The following is a 19,837-nucleotide window of genomic DNA, read 5'->3' on the forward strand; positions in this document are numbered from 1 at the left end:
TTTTTCCCTGGCCTTCTCACCCCTTTCTTAGAATTTTGATATCAATTTATCTCTGGGACTCTGGGTCTACCCTTAGAAATAATTTGTTTATAAAGGAGGAAATACATAGGTCTTATTGGGGGCACAAATATAAAAGGTAATTTTTCCCCAAATAAAAGGATCCCTGTTTGAAAACATAATTAAAGTTATATTTTATTTTGACTTAAATCTTAGGACTTTGATACAATTATTACAGTGCATCACTATTGCAATTCTCTCTCTTTTCTTACTTTGCTAATCTTACATCACCAATTTCATTATGTAATTATGTTTTTTAAAAAAAGAAGTCAACCCTCCCTACTTCATGAAGGATGAAGTTCAATACTGGCCTACCACTCAAAACCATCTGCAAACTATGTATAACTTTCCCTCTTTTATTTTCCTAAATATGCACTCATAACCTTAACCACAGGATTCTTGTCATTGTCCTATTAATGTGCCTTTGTTCACTCTAGTCTCAATGCCTAGTTTGATTCCAACTGTGTATCTTGAAAATTCTACATGTTTTTAAAAGCCCAATTGTGGTTTTTATGCTCACCTCGTAACTAGAAATTAGCTTTTTCATTTCTCAATTTTTATTGTACTTTGTATTTCTCTTATTGCCTTTATAATATGCTGGTTTGAATTTTTATTTTTTCTTTAAGTATTTTTTTATCTTTTCTGGATGATAAAATAATAATATAAGTGGTCAGCATCACATACTTCTTTACATTTTCTCAGAACTTACAGTAGACTGCTTATAATAGATGCTTAATAAATATTTATTGTTGATATTATAAATAATAAATGTATCATTAATATCTCATTTTATAATATGCTTTGATGAAAATTTCAAACTTCTATCAGCATGATGATTATAGCTAGCAATTAAGGACTGCCAGGAACTGCACTGGCACTTTGCATGATATCTAATTTCATCCTTCAAACAACCTAACATGGTAGGTATCCTGAATCTTACCTTTTAGTGAGGAAACTATGGTTCAAAGAGGTTAAGCACATACTCAAGACCCAGATAGAAAGTGTTAGAGTTGGCTATAAAATTCAAGCCCACTCCAAAGCCACATTCTGTCAGGCTTCATTTTTATATCCATAACCATTTTTCAATAAGATTCATTAGAGTGTCTCTTAGGCTAATTCTTTATTTTTTTTTTTTCTGTGTTCCTACTACCACCTCCTAATTCTATATTCTGACCAGTCTATATGTTGAATTATAGAATATGCTCTTAACCAATTTGCTTTCCTACAGAATTTTCAACACTGTATACTGTACACTGTAGCCCAACTCATTTTCCTTCATTTTTTTTCTTTCACTGTATTTTTTGCCTAGACAGCTAGCTATAAAATAAACTTGAATAATTTTTCAGTGATCAATTTTGACATCTCTAAAGTGGAATAATCACATAATATAACTCAGTTGCAAGTATGAAATGGTTGCTTGAAATCATGCTTACATTTAATACTTTTAGTTATTATCATTTATATCATATTTTAGAACTAGAATGGCCACGTCTAACATCACTTTCAGCAAAATAAAATGGTATACAGACAAGAGATTTGCCTAAAATCAATCAGATAGTTTGAATCAGGTCTAAGAGTAAATCCTTGATCTATTAAACCCAATACTAATACTTATTTTTTACTGTACAAAATTACTTGATTTACATACCTACTTTATTTCCCACTGTCATCATGTATCTCTTGCTTCACATCACAATATGATCATCTGCACAATTTAATTTTGTTGTTTTTGCTTTGAAAGCCTTTCAATGCTGTTTTAGTTATCAGTCCGTTCAACTCTCAGGTTCTGTTCAATAAACACTTGCCTTAAATTATTTTCCATAAAAACTTCAGGTCATACCTATTCATCCATGCCCAACTTTCCCTCAGGTTTACTTTCTACATTTTGCATTTGTGATATAATTATATTGTTTGTCATATAAAGGTTTCATAGTGTGTGATACTGATTTTAATTTCATGTAAGGAACTGTTAATACCCAAAGCTGGTTTGAAGCTGAGAGTATTATTGCTGTCCTGCCTCGCTGAGACCTTCTCATCACCATCATGGCAAGACTTGGTTTGTTATTGCACATGTCCTTCCAGACTGCTTTGGAGCAGGAACATTTAGTTTCTGGGCTTTTATATGAATGGGCAAAAGAGATTTTCAATGTTGCTTTTTCCAACTGTTCAAAAGTCAGACCTTGAGTTCAGAGTTGTCATCAACTCTACAACTAAAGCCTTTTGTAATTTGCTACTTCTCTAGAGATTTGTGAAATGGAGAAACATGAAAGTGTTTGTCCTCCAAAATATATTTTGAGAAGTGTTCAGAATAGCTCCCAGGTTTCTCAGGGTTGTTTCCTTTACTGTCTTATTGCACTGCACCCATACTTTCTCTCTTCATTTTATCTTCTCCTGGCACAGTAGAAGAGTTAGAAAGACTACACTGGAATCTGGGGCAGCTTCCAGCTCAAATTATTTTAAAAATCCTCCCTTTCTATGAACAATTCATCTCTCTCATTCTTCCAAATAATCTTTTTACCATAGTCCTCATAGGTTTCCTGATAAACTGCTTTATGCTGACTGTGGGTCAGCCCAGGATTACATTTTCAATAGAAGCTGAAAGATATATAATAGAAAATCATGATAGTTATTACTATTATTTCAGTTTACATTAATAGATCCATTAATTTCATTTGTAAACTATTGGAAGAACTTGTATATTTATGTTTATTTTCTGCCTATAAGCTCTTGGAATAAGCAATTCTTCAAGTTTTGAATAAGAGAATAGAGGATTAGTACTATTTATAGGTAGTGGTATTATGGGTAATTTTATATAGTATTATAAAAATAAAACATGATAGTAAAATAATTATGAAGTAATTTTATAATTAGAAAAAAGCTATTTTAATTTTGATAAAAATAACGCTTTTCAACACTATATAGCTGAAGTAGAACTTCATCTTATGTATTTTTAATGTCTCTCAGTGGGTTTTCCTTGTAATATTTTAAAGATTTCTTCTTTATAATATTCAATATATTAGCACTTGGTAAAATTTCTCATTTTCATTACTTATAGCAAAATAAAACTTGGAAATTTTACATAGAGGCATTATTATGGCCACTGTGTTTTATGATAACAACACCCCACTCATTGCTCCAGTGTCATCCATTGCCTGATAAAGTAGTTAATATCCAGGGAAACAATCCATTAAATTCCACTGCAGATTTTTTAAAATTAATGCCAGAGAAAATGTCTTAAAATTAAAACTTGTGATTGCAAAAGTCGTTGTTTCACAGGAATAAGTGATTTTTAATTTCTTAAATCTTGACTAGTAGATATAGATGGAATTGGAAAGAAAGCTAGATGTTTCCTAAGATTTAGATCTATCCTAGAAAGGGATAAAAGTTTGATTCACCTGTGAAAGAAGGTTGATCCAAATGGCAAAATTACGTTGAGATGCCCAAGCCAAGACCTAGAGGAGCAAAGGTACAGTAAGTAGTCCCCTCTTACCTGCAGTTTTACTTTCTGAGGTTCCAGTTACCTGAGGTATACAGCAGTCCAAAAATATCGAATAGAAAGTTACAGATATTTTGAGAGACCGTATTTACATAATTTTATTACAGTATATTGTTAAAATTATTTTATTGTTAGATATTATTAATGTCTTACTGTACCCAACTTATAAATTAAACTTTATCTTAGGTATATATGTATAGAAAAAACTAATACTTCAAGGTTTGGTGTTACTTGAGGTTTCAGGCATCCACTGGAGGTCTTGAAATGTATCCCCTGTGGATAAGGGAGTACTACTATATTAGGAACTCTAAATAGGATAAGGAAAATCTGAAAACAGAAAATATTTCACAGCAAAGACCAGAAAGACTGCAAGATCCTTTGACTTATTTCTCTTCCATTGAGTTGATAGAGTAGTTGAATAGCAGATACTGAGAGATGGGGTCAGTGGGCGGGCTCACAGGTGGCCTGTTATTGTCAGTACCACCATTATGGAGAATGGAAAACCTGGATCATTTATATAACATTTGAGAAGACCTTGAAAAGGGCCGACTGTGAGCTACCTGGTTGAGAGCAGATTTAGATAGTGAATATAGTGCAAACTTGGACACCACACACAACAGCAATGGGTACAAATGAATGATAATGTGGATCAAGTGGAATGTTACCCTTATGGGAGCCTAGTGTGGATAGGGGATAATTGTGAATTTATATTCCTCTAATGCCAAGGTCGTATATAATCACTTCCAGAGGACTTGACCTAAAAAAATACTGAGTTAACTGAATCGTTGCCCAAATAATACTGTTAAACTTGATATGACTGAATTTACATTGAATAGGTAAGATTAATGTTAAATGTCTGGAAACCTCAGCCCTAGAGAAATAAAATAACTTTGTTTAACTTGTTCGTGACCATGGAGACAAATTTATGGTAATTCTAATGTATATGAAATCCCACAGCCTCTCCTTTGTTCAAGCCTCTTCAAGGCTCTGAGAGGAGCTCTAGTGATGCTCACATGAAGATTTTAGCCACAGTTGCATAAGACACCTGTCTCTTTTCACTCTGACTTAGCTTTAAGCACATTTCCCCTTATATCAGGGATTCCAACTAAGGGGGAATACAGCTAAGGGGAAATTGCATTGGAGATACATTTAGTTTGGACTTAATGAGACATATTTATGGGTTTCATATCGCCTTTCATGAAGAGTTAAGTTAGTGCCAGCCTTTCATGGTGCCCAAAGCATGCATAGCTAGGAGTCCTATTGTGAGGTGAATGAGCCCTACAGTACCAACACTAAAAACATGTGGACTGTGGAGGAGAAACAAGGTTGGAATACAGTCTACAGAAACTTCTTCCAGTCATCAGACATATGAACATTTAAGAAGACGCAGCTATCACTGATGCTTAGTCAATAAATATCTTTTTTTTTTATTATTGAGCATATACTCAATATAAAATATCTATTACACTATGCCCTGGCTGATGTGGATCAGTGGATTGAGTGCCAGCCTGTGAATCAGAGTCACTGGTTCAATTCCTGGTCAGGACACATGTCTGGGTTGCAGGCCAGGTCTCCAACTGGGGGCGCTCAAGAGGCAACCACACATTGATGTCTCTCTCCCTCTCTTTCTCTTTCCCTTCCCCTTTCTCTAAAACTAAATAAAATCTTTTTAAAAGGTGTCTGTTACTATAAATACACAATAAGTACCATTTGTCTTGTAATTTGCATGAAATACAAATGATCAGAATTCCTGAATTTTTAGGGCACAAACCTATAGGTATACAACGGAGTATTCCAGTGTAAAGAAACATCTATTTTTCATTGATGTTTAAGTAAATGGCACCTTAATATTATATTTTAATGAATTGTGAAACCAAAAGAAATTTTTATAGACTATAATTAAAGCGAATTTACTTCAATTATTTTAGATAAAAGCCTGAGTTTTTTTCTATACTCTCTACAGAAAATTATATAAAATCATTAACATATGAAGATGCTATAAAGAAGCATACAGCCCAAATATTGATATGATAAAGATGTGTCAGATAGTTTATTAATAGAAGTATTGTTATTTTTATGAATTTTACAATGCTTGTGGTATGCATCAGTTTTAATTTTTTTAATTTTGTATATTTTTCCTATCTCTAAATATTTCGTTAAATATTCAGCTTTTCATTTCTAATTTTTTATTCTTTTTTTCCTCAAATACCCCTGTTCCCAATTATACACACTTTAAGCTGTCTAAATGGAACTGTGGCCAGAAATATCTTCATATTTTTTATCGATGCTTGAATGCAAGCTCCATGAGACCAGAACTTGTTTTTCTTTTGTTCACTGCTATATATCAAAAGTCTACTCAGGATATAAAATAAAAAAGGTACTCCATCAATACTTATAGAATGAATACAGATCATTGTTTACCTCTGTGTTTCTAAAATGAAAAAGCCTGATATTTTATTTGTTCTTATTCAGTAGACTTGCTCCACCCAGTTTCCTGTATTACATTTTTCCCACAAATGTCATGATGTTTATATGGAAAAAATAATAAAAATGTTCTTGCAAAACTATGGTTACTTAAAAAGGATTTATGTTCTGTGGTAGTGAAAGGTGCAGTTTAAAGACTATAAACACTATACTTCCAAAAAAGTATAAGATGAAAGAAAAAATGGAAAAATATGAAAAAATACAGGAAAGATTATTATAAGAGATATAGGAAAGGTGAGAAAGAACAGGAGTTGAATACAGAAAGATGACTGAACTCAATTCTTCTTTTCACCTTAAGAGAAACCCAAAGAGAATATAAACATTTTACATTTATCTAAACACCAACATATGCTATATTCAACCAAGAAATGTTTGAAACCCGTTATCCTAATATTTCAATGGTATTTACTGAGTGACAAAAACACCCTAAGGGATAAATAGTTCAAGTGTCAGGCTAGCTCATTTTACACAGAGATGGAAAAGAAGCACCAACCGCTTGTTGCAAAATTGAAATGCTAAATGAAGCTGTGATGTGAAAGAACAAGGCCACAGATGTTCAGAGGTTACTTGTTGAGTCTGGGTTTAATAAACCCAACTCAACAAAAGATGAAAATTTAAAATTTGGGGCCACTGGTATTAAAATATTATGACTTAAAAGAGAGTTTTTAAGCTTTTGAATAGTAGGTTCTATTTGTTCAACACTTAACCTCAGATAATGATCATAAATATGGTGGAGGTTTTTGTTGTTGTTGTTATAGCAATGATATCAGATGCAAACTCATAGAAATAACAGAACTGATTATCTAAAATTTTAAAAACCAACTTTTTTGAATTGCTTCCTTTTCCTCTCCTACCCTAGCCAGACTTCTCGAAATTACACTACATATTAATATATTATTTCTTGGTGCTAAAGAATGTTGTCCATTTTGCTTAAGTAAACTGTCATCTCCTTCTGTGCTTGTAGGACCCTACACAGGGAAAGAACTCTCTCTTTTTCACCACCTTGTTCTCTCTTAAATCCAATATTTATATGCATAAAGGTATCTGTTCAGTAGCCATATAAAAACATTTTTTTTCATTAATTTCATATCTTTTTCTAAATGTAAATCTTTCTAATGATTTACATTGTTACTTTGAATAGTTTAATTAACCCAAATATTTGGGTACATAGTGATTCAAACCAACCTTATTCACACACACGCACGCGCACACACACACACACACACACACACACACACACAGAGTCCTAAACAGAGAAGCATTCTAATCATAAAATATTGGGAATCCATAGGTTAGTTCTTTTCTATTTCAGTAAAATGTGGCTTAATAAGATAGTGATAACATTGTCTACTGCCTCAAGGTCTCAATGTAAATGAGGCAATGTCAATGAAAGTAATGTATTTGGAGTTCTTTAACAATTAGACTGTGTAACATTTGAGACCCCGTTATTGATGATTAAATTATAAATGTGTTCACTTTTATTGAGTATCTATATTCTCAAGACACTGACATCCTTGTGTTTAATACTCTGAACTCTAAAATGAAGGTATTATTATTGCCCTTGTTTTTACTGATAAATTAGAGCTAAGATAGTTGAAATAAACTGTCTGAAGATATTGCAAGTGAATTTTAGATTCAATAATTGAATCATAGACAATCTAATTTCAGAGGATAATATTTTTCATTCTTCTCACATTATTTTTATTTGTGTCCTTTTTTATTTTTAATAGACCTTTTTTATAGAGCAGTTTTAGATTTACAGCAAAATTGAGCAAAAAGTAGAGTTCTTATACACCATCTGCCTTTCTCCCCTCAGCTTCCTCCACTATCAACATTTCATACCATAGTGATACTTTTGTTAAAATTAATATCTGTATGTTATTTAAAACTTTTTATTTTAAACTACTTTTAGACTTAGAGAAAAGTTGCAAGAATAATACATAGATTTTTCTTAAACCCTTCATCTTACTTCCCTTAAGGTTGATATCTATATAAGAGTAGGAAGTTAACATTGGTACAATATTATTAATTAAACTACAGGCTTTGATTTTGTGAATTTTTTCACTTATGTCCCTTTTTGTTTCCTGGATCTGACCTAGGATCACACGTTACATTTAATTGTTATTTCTCCTTAGTCTCCTTGAGTTTGTAAGCTTTTCCCTGTCTTTTATGACATTTACAGAGAATAATTTCTTAAGGATTTCCCAATTTAAGATGTCCAGATAAGTTCAATTATTTCAGTAGTTACTTTATTATCTTAGTGAGCATTTTTAAGAAAGCACATTTAACCCATGATTTCAAAGATATAATTTTGAGAGTGAGACTATCACAGGCATCCAGTTTTAAAAGTAAATTAATTTAAATATAAATATTAAGTAATAGTATAGATGATACCAGATATGAAAAAATCAAGAAAGTAGTATGTGATTGATTGAACTTTGGGAAATTATTTAGTGATTGATCTGTTGTACATCTCTAGTCAGTAGCCTTGTTAAGTGGGTTCTATTCAGAACTGATGGTGAGTTCATTCTTAGTTCCTAGCACATTCCAGAAATTCCTCATGGGAGTTGTGTCTTCATGATACTCTTGTGGTTACCAAGGAACCATTCTCTGTGCATTTGGAATTCAGTTCCTCTCTCCAAACTTATCTGACCTATGTTCATTACTTAAATGTCATGCTTCCTGGCAAACTATCAAACAGGTTTTCTCTACTAAGTTAACTTTTTACTTTAATAGCAACACATAACCTAAAATATAGGAATGAATAAGTATGGCTATTTAAGGCATTGCATCACAGCCAGAATGATATTTTCAAGTATGAAGCCTTTGATGCTCCTTAAATTATAACAGTTAATTATGTGTCATCAAATTGGTCATGAAGGTGACTCTCCTTTTAGGTGTCATATCATTTTGAAGTGTATGTTTGTTTTCTTTCATAACAAAAAAAATTTCCACTTAAATAAGAAATGAAAGTTTCATGACAACTTCATACAATTACTTAATTTTAAGCCTCATTAACAATTGTGAAGATTTATTGAGCCCTGACTGGTTTGACTCAATTGGTTTGGTGTCATCCCACAAAATGAAAAATCACTGGTTTGATTCCCAGTCAGGTCACATGCCTAGGTTGCAGGTTCAGTCCCTGGCTGGGGGCTTATGAGAGGTAACTGATCAATGTTTCTCTCACATTGATTTTTCTCTCCCTCCTTTAAATTTAAAAATAAATTTAAAAAAATATTTTTAAAGGATGGAATTTCCTCAAAACACTAAAAATAGAACTGCTTTTTGATCCTGTGATTCCACTACTAGGGTTATACCCGAAGAATCCTAAAACACCAATTCAGAAGACCCTATGCACCCCTATGTCCATAGCAGTGCAATTTACAATAGCCAAGTGCTGGAAACAGCCTATCTGCTCATCAGTGGATGAGTGGGTCAAAAAACTGTGGAACATTTACATGATGGAATTCTATGCAGCAGAAAGAAAGAAGAACTCCTGCCTTTCACTACAACATAGATGGAACTGTAGAGTATTATAATTAGTGAAATAAGCCAGGCAAAAGAAAAATACCACATGATCTCACCTAATACAGGAACCTAATGAACAAAACAAATGAGTGAAATAGAACCAGAAGCATGGAAACAAGGGGGAGAAGCGGGGAATGAAGGGGAAGGGTCTAATCAGGAACTAATGTAAATGATCACAGACATGGACAACAGGGTGGGGATTGACTGTGGGAGAGGAGGGAGGTGAGTGGGGCAGGGGAAAGCAATGGGAGAAAGATGGGACAACTGTAATAGAATAAAAATTTAAAAATGAAAAAAAAAAAAAAGGGATTTATTGAGCATCAGTTGTGTACCAGCCATTATTCTAGCCACTGAGGATACAAAAATGTAGGCATCATCATTACTTTTAGGTATTTTGTTATTGTGTGTGTGTGTATGTGTATGTGTTCTGGGATGAGAGAGAATAAGAGTAGCAACCAGGGTTGGGGGAGAGACAAATAAATAGATGATTATGTTGCAACACTACAAGGTCTGTGGTGGCATCCCTGGAGTGTCTTTGAGTGTACAGCAAGAGGCATTATCTCAGTAAGGCCAGGGATGCTTAGAGAAGGCTTCATAGAGGAGGCATGTCCTGAGTTTAGCTTTCAAGGGGAAGCAAGGATTAGGCAAGAAAAAGGGAAAAGAGCATTAAGGCAAAAGGAACAACATGAGCAAAGACAGGGAAGACAAAGCTATTACCGTTGGGGAAGAGCAAATAGGTCAGTATGGTAAATATTATACTGAGCTGGGATTTAAACTCACACTTTTCCCCCTATGCTATATGATACAGTACACTCCTTACAGGCTACAGCCGTGCAGTCTGGAAAATTTACTAGAAAATATGCCCCTTGACACTGAAACTAATGATCATTAACATAAAACTGGGAAACTGTTGCATTTAGTTAATGGCTCATTATTTAGAATCCTAAATGCCCAAGAAAGATGCTAATTTAAAATATAATGAGTGTAATATATAAAGTCTAACATGAATTTATTTATTTATTCATCAAATATTTATTAAGTACCTATTATATGTTAGGAAACAGTGCTGATGCAGAGATGCAATAATAAGCAAGCCATGCCCGTGCATCTTAATACAGGACAATAAATACAGTGAAGCAAGGAAGTCACTGTTCTCATGGTCTGATGATTAAAGTCAGTCACATAGGAAGTCAATAGTAGAAATGAGAATGTAGCTAATTTATGTATTTTGACACTATTTTACACAATATGTTAAAAATTATCTTAAGCTAATAAAAGAAGCACAAGTAGAGATAAAGTGAAGAGAGAATTCAAGCTGGAGCAAATAATTTTTTTTAAAGCTTCAAAAGATAGGTAGTATTTGAGATAGACCTTTAAGAGTATGCTGACAGGAAATTGGAAGTCATTCAAAATAGAAGGCAATAGAATGGAAATGAATAGTGGCCTAGTGGTGTACTAAAGATAGGTGAAAAGTCTGGGAATGTGGGTGGAGGTCATATATAAGTGATTATATACACAGGTTTTGGAGAAAGGTCTTTTAGAGTGAAAACTTTAGCTCAGCTTCTAAGTGGAAGGGTGACAGTGTTAGTCAGAGTCCTTTGAGAAGCACATACCAAGATGGAACTTGCCATGCAAGAATCCAACTGGGATTAAGGTCATGGCAGGTCTTAGATGGCAATGTAACTCAAGAAAGTTTCTACAAAGTAGGCAGGGCCTCCACCAGCCACAGTTGTTCATTAAAGGAGTCCAGTGTCACACAGTCATGGACCGGGAGCAGTCCTAGGAAATGTGACTTTGGTACCCACATGGTGATGGATTTCACAGCCCACAGTCAGTTACACTCTCCACTCTGAAAGCCATATTTTTATGTCTTCCAAAATGGCCTTAAGCAACTAATTTCTTGAGTTTCAATTCCACCATTTATCTAGGGGAAATATTAATATTTGTTTCCCAGGGTTGTTGACAATTGAGGACATATACATAAAATGTATAAAAATGATAGTATAGAGGTAAGATGGCGGAGGAGTGAGGAGAGGTTGCGGTTTTAGGCTCCGGAGACCCGTCTGCAGTTTGGTCTAATTGCAGACAGAACATCTCAGTGAGCAGCTGGACATTGGCGGGAGTTGAGCCAAGGCACTGCTGGATTAGAGAAAATCCATCTGGAAACAACCTGTTTAGTGAGGATAGCGGAGAAAAAGGGGACGAAACGGGATTCCTGACTGGGGCGGCTGCCCGAGCTGTGGCGGGAAGCACACAAAGGATTTTTGGCGACCACAGGCTACCCCAGAGAGGAGTCAGGCGGAGAGCGGATCTCTGCCCGCTGGCAGAGACGGGACTCGACCAAGTGGCATTGGCGCTGAAGGACAGGAGACAGCGTGCTGCCGGGCAAGTGAGAACATAATTCTCCTTTATATTTTTCTCTAGTGGATGGTGGAGACGGGAGGAAAGTTTGGGTGTGGTAGGCCGTTCTGGAGGAGCCCAGGCGCAGGGGCGCGCTAATCCACTCCTCAACCCTACCATTGGGTCGCGGGGGCGCACATAGGGAAGTGCTCTCATTCACTGGCCCAGGTGCGCGGGGCCGTGAGTCCAGGCGTCCCTCGGACACTCCCCAACGGACATAAGATCAGTGCCCCAACGGGCACAGGGAGGGCCCACTGAACACGCAGAGGACTGTGCACAGACACCCCTAGACAGCTCCCGTGGGCGCAGGGCCCTAGGCCGGAAAGCAGACCACTAGCGCAGGCTCTGTTTGTGCCCACCCAGACGGGTGAGGGAACGGGGCGGCTGCAGCACGGGAACAGCGAGAGGCGGCGACCCACGGACGCTCGATTCCACTGAGCGCAAGTGTCCCTGGCCCTGCCGTAAGAGGCGAGAGACCAACTCCCGGAGCTCGGCTCAGTGGGACTGAGGGCACGGGGCAGCGCGCGAGCGCGAAAGCACCTCAGCCCGGGGTCAGTGGGAGCTCTCGGGCCGCCTGCGCGGGCAGGGTCACCTCGGCGCGAACGGGGAACCGCAGCGGCCCAGCGAAAGCAGGAGCCAATCCCGGGGAAAGCGATCGGGCCGCCCGCGCGGGCAGGGTCACCTCGGCGCGAACGGGGAACTGCCGCGCCCCAGCGAAAGCAGGAGCCAATCCCGGGGAAAGCGCTCGGGCCGCCCGCGCGGACAGAGACACCTTGGCACGAACGGGGAACCACCGCGGCCCGGCAGCAGTGGGCTCCAACCGCGGGGCAAACTCTCAGGCCGTCCGAGCGCGCAGGGGCTTGCGCGCAAGGGCACCTCAACTGGCTACAGGGGGCAGCAAGGTAGCGCGCTGTGCCGGCAACCGCGGGCGCGCACCATAGCGGCAACCGGGTGCGCACACCAGTCCGGCAAAAGAACAAGAACCTCTGACCTGCCACACTAGACCAGCTGCGGACCCAGAAAAAGAAGGCAACACACCAAGGCTAAAACGGAGTAAAAACATCGTTTTTCTTTTTTTTTCTTTCCAAATTTTTTCTCCCAAATTTTTTCTCCCTTGTTCTTTCTTTCTTCTTAATAATTTCTTTTCTTTCCTTCTTTCTTTATTCTTTTCCTGGGGTTTTTTTGGGGGGGATTTTGGGGGGTATATATATATGTATATATATATATATTTTTTTTTTGGTTCAATTTTTTTTTTCTCTCTTTTCTTTCTTTCTTCTGTATTCTTTCTTTTCTATCTTTCTTTGTTCCTTTCTTGCTTACCTTTTGGGGTTTTTTGGGGGGGTTGTGGTAAATTTTTTATTTTCTTCTCTTTCTCTCTTTCTTCTTTTATTTCTTCTATTTTCTTGGGGATTTTTTGGGGGGGTGTTTTTCCTCCACCTCTTCCAATAATAACAAACTTTATCTCTAACGTGTTGCATATAACCTCTCCTTCTCATCCTTTCTCTTTAATAGTGGTTTATTCGTTTGTGTGTCTAGCTTAGCCCCCCTAATACTTTAAATAATACAATATAATTACTATATAAACCCAAATACAATACAATCCCACTTTCTTACTATACTAAATATTTTTCTATCCTTTTCTTCTATTTTTCTTAACATACAATGTAAATATTACTAACTGGCTTGCACAGTCTCAACTATTATTAATCTATCAACCCCTCTATCAAAAATTATATTTTTCCTCCCCCAAAACAACTCGTATCTATTCTTCTTATAGTATAAAAGCTCAAATCTCTTTACATTTATATTAATACGGGCTAGTTGGCTAACGATAGCAGGATAGAGTGGGGGATACTTTCTGAGGGTGTGGGTCTCCTGCCTGGGCTGTGTGTTTATGTCTTTAACAGCATATCCACAAAAGAACTCAAGACAAAGCAGATAGAGTGACTCTCAACCAAGTAGCCAGAAGGAAGATCCTATCAAAGAACATCTGAAATATAACCGAACAGCATAAACAAACGACATAAAGGGTAACTCAAGACCATCAGGCTCAGGATATCAAAGAGACTGCACCACTGAAACTCCCAGACCTTCGATAAAGAATATTACACCACAAAGGAGGGAAGTCAAAGCAGACTACCCCCCCAATAAATAAATAAATAAATAAATAAATAAATAAATAAATAAATAAAAACAAAAAGAATCCAACATGGTAAGACGCAAAAATAACCCCTCAATGAAAAGAAAAGAGGAATCCTCAGAAAGAGAGATAGACGAAATAGACATAGCCCAAATGTCAGACATGGAATTCAAAACAATGGTGGTAAAGAAGCTCAATATACTCGACATCCTTAAAATCAACTATGACAACCTTCAAGGAAGTTACCAGCAGCTCCAAGAAAATTACAGGGAACTTGCAGAGAACTACACCAGCATAAAAAAAGACATAGAAATCGTTAACAAGAACCAGGAAGAACTTAAGAATACAATCTCTGAACTGAAAAACACAGTAGAATCAGTCAAAAGCAGACTAAACGAAGCAGAGGATCGGATTAGTGAGTTAGAAGATAATGTAGAGAAAAACTCCCAGACAATACAGCAAAATGAAAAACGATTGAAAAAATATGAACAAGATGTAAGGGAATTACAGGATAGCATTAGGAAAAATAATTTAAGGATCATCGGAATACGAGAGGAAGAAGAAAAGGAACATGGAATTGAAAATCTGATAGGAGAAATAGTGACAGAAAATTTTCCGAACCTGATGAGAGGAAAAGCTATGCAAGTCCAAGAAGCACTGAGAGTTCCAATCAAGAGGAACCCCCAAAAACCCACTCCAAGGCACATCATAGTTAAAATGGCAACATTCCAAGACAAAGAGAGAATCCTAAAAGCAGCAAGAGAAAAGCAGCAAATAACATACAAGGGAGCTCCGATAAGGCTATCAACTGATTTCTCAACAGAAACATTACAAGCCAGAAGGGAATGGTCAAAAATATTTCAAGCAATGAAAAACAAAGGCCTACAACCAAGAATACTCTACCCAGCAAGGCTCTCATTCAAAATAGAAGGTGAAATAAGGAGTTTCTCAGACAAAGGAAGACTGAAAGAATACATCTCCACCAAACCAGCATTGCAGGAGATGCTAAAGGGACTGTTCTAAGAAAAAAGAAGGAAAAAACAAGAGAGGAGAGGAACAGAGGTACAAAGGGAAATGAATAAATACACGTCAATAATAACCTTAAATGTAAATGGATTAAATGCTCCAATTAAAAGACATAGGGTAACGGAATGGATAAGAAAACAGGACCCACATATTTGCTGTCTACAAGAAACACACCTCAAAACAAAAGATTTACACAGACTGAAAGTAAAGGGATATAAAAAAATATTCCAAGCAAACGGACTGGAAAAAAAAGCCGGGGTAGCAGTTCTCATATCAGACAAAATGGATTTCAAAGCAAGGACAATAAAAAGAGACAAAGAAGGACATTTCATAATACTTAAAGGAACAATCCATCAAGAAGATATGACTTTGATAAACATATATGCACCCAACATAGGAGCACCCAAATACATAAAGCAAATACTAGAAGACCACAAAAAGGATATCAACAACAACACACTCATAGTAGGGGACTTCAACACTCCATTATCAACAATAGACAGATCATCAAAGCAAAGAAACACCAAGGATATACAGGCATTGAACAACACACTAAACCACATGAATCTAACTGATATATATAGAACTTTTCACCCCAAAGAAGCAAAATATACATTCTTTTCAAGTGCACATGGGACATTTTCAAAGATAGACCACATGATAGGTCACAAAACAAGCCTCAACAAATTCAAGAAAATTGAAATCATATCAAGCATCTTTTCAGATCACAATGACTTGAAACTAGAAATCAACCTCAGAGGAAAAAATCAAAGACACCCAAACTCATGGAGATTGAATAACATGCTATTAAATAATGAATGGGTTAACAATGACATCAAAGAAGCAATCAAGAAATTTCTAGAAACTAATGATAATGAGAACACAACAACCCAAAACCTGTGGGACACAGCAGAAGCAGTCCTGAGAGGGAAGTTTATAGCAATACAGGCATATCTGAAAAGGCTAGAAGAATCTCAAATAAAAAACCTAACCACAATGCTACAAGAACTAGAACAACAACAACAAACAAAGCCTAGGGCAAGAAGAAGGAATGAAATCATCAAGATCAGAGCAGAACTAAATGACATAGAGACTAAACAAACAATCCAAAAGATCAACGAAACTAGGAGCTGGTTCTTCGAAAAAATCAACAAAATCGACAAGCCTCTAGCCAGTCTAATCAAGAAAAAAAGAGAGAAGACACAAATAAACAAAATCAGAAATGAAAGAGGAGAAATCACGACTGATACCTCAGAAATACAAATGATAGTTAGAAATTACTTCAGACAACTGTATGACAAGAAATTTGACAATCTAGAAGAAATGGACAAATTTCTAGAAACATACAACCTTCCAAAACTGAATCAAGAAGAAGTGGAAAGTCTCAACAGACCAATAACAAAGAAGGAAATTGAAACAGTAATCCAAAATCTCCCGGCACACAAAAGCCCTGGACCGGATGGCTTCACAGGCGAATTCTACAAAACATTCAGGGAAGAACTAACTCCTATCCTCCTCAAACTGTTCCAAAAAATCCAAGAAGAAGGGAAAATCCCAAACTCTTTCTATGAAGCCAGTATTATCCTAATCCCCAAACCAGGTCAAGACACAACAAAGAAAGAAAACTACAGGCCAATATCACTGATGAACATCGATGCTAAAATCCTCAATAAAATATTGGCAAACAGGATCCAGCAACACATCAAAAAGATCATACATCATGATCAAGTGGGCTTCATTCCAGGGATGCAAGGATGGTTTAATATTCGCAAATCAATAAATATAATACATCACCTAAACAGAATGAAAGACAAAAAACTCATGATCATATCAATAGATGCAGAAAAAGCATTTGATAAAGTTCAACACCCATTTATGATGAAAACACTCAGCAAAATGGGAATAAAGGGAGCATATTTTAACATAATTAAGGCTATATATGAGAAGCCTGAGGCCAACATCATACTCAATGGACAAAAACTGAAAGCATTCCCCCTGAACTCAGGAACGAGACAAGGTTGTCCACTCTCTCCACTCCTTTTCAACATAGTGTTGGAAGTCCTAGCCACAGCAATCAGACAAGAAAAAGAAATAAAAGGAATCCAAATTGGGAAAGAGGAAGTGAAACTTTCATTATATGCAGATGATATGATAGTATACCTAGAAAATCCTATAAACTCCACTAAAAGACTACTCAATATAATAAGTGAATTTGGCAAAATCGCAGGGTACAAAATAAATATACAGAAATCTAAGGCATTTCTGTACACCAACAATAAAATAGCAGAGACAGAGACAAAAAAGAAAATACCATTTACTATAGCAACAAGAAAAATAAAGTACCTAGGAGTAAACTTAACCAAAGAGATAAAAGACATGTACTCTGAAAATTACATAACATTGAAGAAAGAAATTAAGGAAGAAACAAATAAATGGAAGCAAATACCATGTTCTTGGATGGGAAGAATCAACATCATCAAAATGGCCATACTACCCAAAGCAATTTACAGATTCAATGCAATCCCTATTAAAATACCAATGACATATTTCACAGACCTAGAACAAATACTCCATAAATTCATATGGAACCAAAAAAGACCCCGAATAGCAAAAGCAATCTTGAGACAGAAGAACACAGCAGGAGGAATCACAACACCAGATATCAAACAATACTACAAAGCCACTGTAATCAAAACAGTATGGTACTGGCATAAGAACAGACATATAGATCAGTGGAACAGAATAGAGAGTCCAGAAATAAACCCAGGCCTCTATGGTCAACTAATCTTTGATAAAGGAGGAAGGAACATAAAATGGAGTGAGAAGAGCCTCTTTAACAAATGGTGCTGGGAGAACTGGATAGGGACCTGCAAAAAAATGAAACTAGACCACCAACTTACACCACACACGAGAATAAACTCAAGATGGATCAAAGACTTAAATGTAAGCCGTGACACCATAAAAGTCCTAGAGGAAAACATAGGCAAGAAAATATCAGATATCTCACGTAACAATCTCTTCACGGATACATCTCCTAAAGCAAGAGAAATAAAGGAAAAAATAAATAAATGGGATTACATCAAACTGAAGAGTTTCTGCTCAGCAAAAGAAAACATCAGCAAAATGAAAAGGAAACCAACCATATGGGAAAACACATTTGCCAATGACATCACAGACAGGGGACTGATTTCCAAAATATATAAAGAGCTGATACGACTCAACATCAAGAAAACAAACAACCCAATTAAAAAATGGGCAAGGGACCTGAACAAACACTTCTCCAAAGAGGACATACAGAAGGTCCATAGACACATGAAAAAATGCTCAACATCATTAGCCATCAGGGAGATGCAAATAAAAACCACAATGAGATACCACCTTACACCAGTCAGAATGGCCATCATCAACAAATCAACAAGCAACAAGTGCTGGCGAGGATGTGGAGAAACGGGAACCCTACTGCACTGTTGGTGGGAATGCAGACTGGTGCAGCCACTATGGAGAACAGTATGGAATTACCTCAAAAGATTAAAAATGGAACTGCCTTTTGAACCAGCGACTCCACTATTAGGATTATACCCGAAGAATCTTGAAACACCAATTCAAAAGAACTTATGCACTCCTATGTTCATAGCAGCACTGTTTACAATAGCTAAGTGCTGGAAACAACCTAAGTGCCCATCTGTAGATGAGTGGATCAAAAAACTGTGGTACATTTACACAATGGAATACTATGTAGCAGAAAGAAAGAAGGAACTCCTACCATTTGCAACAACATGGATGGAACTAGAGAGAATTATGCTTAGTGAAATAAGCCAGGCAAAGAAAGAAAAATACCATATGATATCACCTAATACAGGAAACTAAAGAACAACACAAACAAAGGAACTAAATAGAACAAAGAGCAGAATAGCAGTCAATAGGGGGGAGGGGAGAGGGAGAGAAGGGGGATAAGTAAGGGAAGGGTTTAATTAAAGAGCCTGTATAAAAGACTCATGGACATAGACAACGGGGAGGGATATGATTGCGGGAGAGGGGGTGGGCTGGGTGGGGGAGAGAAATTGGGGGAAAAGGGGACAACTGTAATTGAAAAACCAAAATTAAAAAAAAAAAAATGATAGTATAGAAGTTGTGGTTTCAGCTATAATACTGGTGATTTTGATGATAATGGTAAATATAAAGATAAGAGATCAGGTATTCATAAAGTCTTGGCAAAAATGTGACATTATCAAATTATATTGTAGGAATAAAAAAACAGTTATTGAGAGAAAGGTGTCAGAAGAACAATAGGGAAGATGCCATATCTTATAAGATTTAGAGATAAAGCAGCAGTAAATAAGCAGAGGCTCTTACTATATAGCAATTTTGTAAAAGAGAGATTGAATGAGGGACCCTACCAGAATATTGTCATATCATAAGGCAATATCATAAGTGGTAACAAAAACCTGAACTCAAATGTTGACTGTAATCATGGAAAGGAAGAGCAACATAAGTGAAACACTGAGGAGAATTAATCTATGGACAGGATATCTGAGTAGATATGTAAGGTTAGAGGAAAGAAGCAGCAAAATACATCACCAAAATTTCAAGTTAGTATCTTAGAAATGTTTATGGGGGTAAAAGAAAAAGTTTTCAAAAGATTAAAATATTTAGGTTTAGATATTTTTCCAATCTATTTCACTGTTAAATTTTAAAAATTGTGGTAT

Source organism: Furipterus horrens, unplaced genomic scaffold (assembly GCF_987537825.1).
Source record: "Furipterus horrens unplaced genomic scaffold, mFurHor1.1.pri manual_scaffold_1, whole genome shotgun sequence".
NCBI lineage: Eukaryota > Metazoa > Chordata > Mammalia > Chiroptera > Furipteridae > Furipterus > Furipterus horrens.